This window comes from Fukomys damarensis, unplaced genomic scaffold, assembly GCF_012274545.1.
Source record: "Fukomys damarensis isolate Sample0158 unplaced genomic scaffold, DMR_v1.0_HiC HiC_scaffold_32, whole genome shotgun sequence".
In the NCBI taxonomy this organism is placed as follows: Eukaryota; Metazoa; Chordata; class Mammalia; order Rodentia; family Bathyergidae; genus Fukomys; species Fukomys damarensis.
Window position 1 is genome coordinate 32761325 of NW_022900944.1, and position 4418 is coordinate 32765742.

A 4418-nucleotide genomic window follows, 5' to 3' on the forward strand; every position below is an offset into this window, starting at 1 on the left:
TCTAGACTTGTGATCTGATAAGTTTTAGGCCTAATAATAATCATTAAGGTATTGGCATGTATACAAAAGGCATTTAGTCCATCTCCAAGAGTCACCAAAGTCCTAACATTTTCAGCCTTGCTAAAAAAAGTTCAAGTCTAAAATCTCCTCTGAGATTTAAGGCAAACTCTTAGCTGTAATCCCCTGTACAAATGAGAAGAAGATTAAACACTTCCAATGTACAGTGGCCCACGATAAACATTTCCATTCCAAAAGGTACAAAGAGGGGGATAGGAAGTAATGGGAACAAAGCAAGTCCAAAATTCAGCAAAGCAGATATTATATCCCATAGTTCTTCCAGCATCCCTGGCAATCTTGAATTCCAAAGTTATGAACTCCAGAGGGCTTGGGTGGTTCTGCCCATTTGTAGTGGTTGTAGCAGCCATGAGTTCTCTCTTGGACGGCCTCTGCTCCCTCCTTGCAGTTTTCCTCAGCCAATTCATGTTCCTGGCTTCTCCAGACTTGTGAGGTGTCCGCTGAACCTTCAGCTTAACACTCACACCTTCACACACTGCCCTCTCGGGTACACGGCCTGGCCTCCAGGCCTTCTTCTGAAATCTAAGTAGAAGCTTTCCTGACCCCACAACTCTACCTCTGCATGCACCTAAAGCAGCACCGTGTGGATGATGCCAAAATCTGTCCCCAACTCGAGCAGTAGCCAGGCTTCCTTCTTGCTTGGCTATAGGGACTGAGCACCTAAAAACTAAATCCTGAGGAACAACTTCCCCAGGCTGCTGCCATTCTGGAGCATGGTGCTCTGGGAGCCTCTTCTCAAAGCAAAGTCTCACTTTTTTAATTTTGAGGCTGCAAAGGGCAGAGTTCTGCTGGTTCTTCGACATCCTCAGGTTATCTTTTCTATTGTCCTTTTCTGAAATGCTTGGCTTTTTCTTGCTAATGTTTTCAGTGACCATTTCCTCCTCTATGCCATTTTTTGCAGGGCATACCTTCACTGGAGCTTCCTTTCTGACCAAACTCAAAACATTTTGATCATTTTGTTGGGCTCTTTACTCTTGATTCTCAACATAAATCTGTCTAAAAGCCCCCAACATGCCACCTTCAGTGTTAGACTGCCTTGAAATTTCTTCCACCAAGTTAATTAGTCCTTCTCCCTTCATCTCAGTCTCAGGCAAGATCTCCAGACGTGAGCAAAATACAGACAAACTTTCTGCCAAGACATAGCACCCATTGTCTGGGGCCAATGCAGTCTTTCTTCCCAGCAGAAAGCTCCTGAGCCTGGTCTTCACCAGCAGCACTTCTGTCAGCATTCTGGTCTTCCAAGCTCTGACCAGAGTCTCCCATCAAATACAGCTTTAAGGCATTTCAGGGCTGCTGACCTCTCCAAACCTTTCTGAACTCTTCCCACAAGCCAGTTCCAAAGGCTCCTGAACCACGTGGTCAGGTACAGTCACAGCAACAATCCTACTTCTCTGGTACCAAATTCTGACACAGTTACTTCTCTTTGCAAAGACAATCTACCCAACAGCCAACGTTAAAGGAGAAAATGTTTATTTAGATCACGGTGTGTAGAGGCTTCAGTTCATTGCTGGCTGGCTTCAAGGCAGGTTGGCATGGCAGAAGGGCATCACAGAAGGAGAAACAGTTCATGGCAGGCAGGAGGCAGCAAGTGACAAGTGATCAGCAGCAACCCTCTTTCTGTCTCTTACATCTTATCCAAGCTACCCTCACATCCAGAATGGGGCACATTAATCCTACCCACAACTATGCCAATCAGTGAACTAATTAGTAACCACACACCCTTAATCCCAGCATCACACACTCTAGATTTAGCCATCTGTGGAAAAGCCCTATGACCACGAGGCTTTGAGGGACAGCTAGACAATCCGTAACACCCACAACTAATTAACTATTGTTGGTTACTGGTTATTAGTTACCTACAATTAACCACCACCACTTAGCAGTTACTAGCCACAACTAGGTAACCATCTCTAGTTACTGATTACTAGTAACCCACAACTAGTTAACTAATGCAACTTACAACTCATTGCAAACTACTAGTTTTTTTTAAATTTGTGATTGAACTTGGGTCCTTGTGCTTGCAAGGCAGGCAGTGGAACCACTGAGGTAAATCCCAGTTTGTAAACTATTTGACTATTGCTGGTTATGAGTTGATAGTTACACACAGTTAACTATTGCTACTCACCAATTACTAGTAACTCATAACTAGTCAACTAATACTAGTTGGACACAGCTATCAGCTGCTAGCTACCAGTTACCAACTACTAGTTAACCATTGACAGTTACTAGTTAATCATCACTAGTTGCTAGTTACTAGTCACCCACAGGTAGTTAATGATCAGTTGCACACAATAGTTAACCAGCACCAGTTAGCTAATACTAGTTACAACTAGTAATCAGATACTAAACCATTGGTTGCCAGTTACTAGTTACCCACAACTAGTTAACCATTGTGCATTAACTAAGGCAAAATACTAACCACCCAAAGTTAAGGGAAAGATTTATTTCAGCTCACAGATTGTAGAGGTTCCAGCCCATAGTCAGCTGGCTCTAAGGCATGGCTCTAAGGCTGCTCTGTTCCTGGCACCTTGTTCTTTTGCATGGAGTATATAGATGAGTGTAATCCCTCGGGATTCTCTGTTCTGTCTCTTTGATCTATACAGTAGCACATCCATCTTTAAAATTGAAATGCAACAGGGCTGAGTCTTCAAATATTTTCTTTATCTACACCGTTTCCCTTACCTATCTCCTGTTGTTTTGTGGATTTAGTTACTTCAGCTTTGTCTCCTAATTTAAATCTCTATCCTAAACTTCTTGCTATTTAAAACTCATATATCTAACTAACGCAGTATGTCCACATAGATATGTAAGAGGCATCTGGATTTATGCCCACAAACCGACACCCGATTGGTCCCAGTGAATCCAATCACCCTGTGTCCAATCAGCTCTTTGCAATGTGAGCATTAATCCTGCCCTCTTGAGTGTAGATTGGCCTTGTATCTTGATTTGGCAGTATGTGAATTGCAGAGACTAGGACTTTGAAGGTTTCGCAGCTTTCCTTTTCAAATGTTGGAACCTTGATACCACCAGAGTCAAGAAGCCCAAGCTAAATTTGCTGAGGCAAAAGCTCATGCAGAGGAGAAATAAGGTGTCTCAGCCAGCAGCCAGGAGAAATGAGATGTCCCAACCATTTGGGTAAGGCCACCAAGGGCCCTCCAGGCCTAGTTGGGCTATCAGATGCTCTCAGTCATATGACTGACCCTGGGCAAAGATTAGTAGAAAATCACCAGATTATCAGCCCACAAAATTGAGAGAAAAAATTAATCATTGTTTTAAGCCACTGTTTTGGGGAGATCTGTTTAGCTGCAATAGATAAATGAAATTCTGACCTTCCCTCCCTTGCTCCTCCCACAATCTCTATTTCTGTAAATAAATCCAGTCTTCCAATTGCTCAGACCAAGAATCTCGGCATCACCCTTATCTCTGTCATACTCACATCTGATCCTTTAGAAAATGATATACCTTCAAAACCTACCCAGATTTCCATACTTACTATTAACTCACCACTGCCCTCAGCAGCCTAACCTCTATTTTAAGTTTAAAGCTAGCTAACTTCCTTTTATCCCTCACCTCATTTCCCAGCCTAAGCTCTGCCCCCTGCCCCAGCCCTGCGTCTTGGGGGTGTGATGTGGTCGGTACTTCAGACCCCTCTCAATGTAACCAAAGCATTACTCTCAAAAGCCCTCCACACTGTCTCATCAGGTCACTTATGGCACCTCACCTAAGACAGACACAAAGTCCACTCAGCCGCTCCTTTCCTCTGGACCACCCACAATCTCAGAGCCCTCTAAGCTCTTCCAATAGGATTGTATTGAAATCTCACCTTCCAACAACTCTAGCTCACTTCAGCCTAAACTTGGCATCACTGGCTGGTTGGTCTGGAAAAATGAGCCAAACCTGTCAATTCCAGGGAGTTTTACAACATCTTTTCTTACTATATCTCACAACATTGCCTTTCCGATCAAGACTCTTTTTCCTTTGTGGCCCAAAATCCTACCTATATCTGCCCGCAATTAGACAGGGACATAGATCTTGGCCTATTTGTCCCTCGTATCCATGTGACCCCCGACAGTCAGTCTCCCCCTGTCTCCATCTCTGATCATATCTGCCCCAAAAGGGCAGTTACTCTGGTCCCTTTCTAACTTTAGATACCCACCGAAGTAGCCATGGGAGGCAGGAGCTGACCACTTCTCTCATCTTCTACCAAAGCTACCACAGGACTCACAGGAGCGCCTCAATAAAATCTCACAAACGGGGCTGGGGATTTAGCTCAGTGGTTCGGTGGCCTCCCTCGCAAGCGCAAGGACCCGAGTTCAATCCCCGGTACCAAAAAAAAAAAAAAA

At 44.1% G+C, this 4418-nt stretch overlaps 1 protein-coding gene across 2 annotated transcripts in view; it reads left to right on the forward strand.

The window, feature by feature from the left end:
• Nucleotides 1-4418, forward strand: part of Cdh3 (cadherin 3) — a 130590-nt gene that overhangs the window by 44683 nt on the left and 81489 nt on the right. The gene's annotated exons all lie outside the window — the stretch shown is intronic.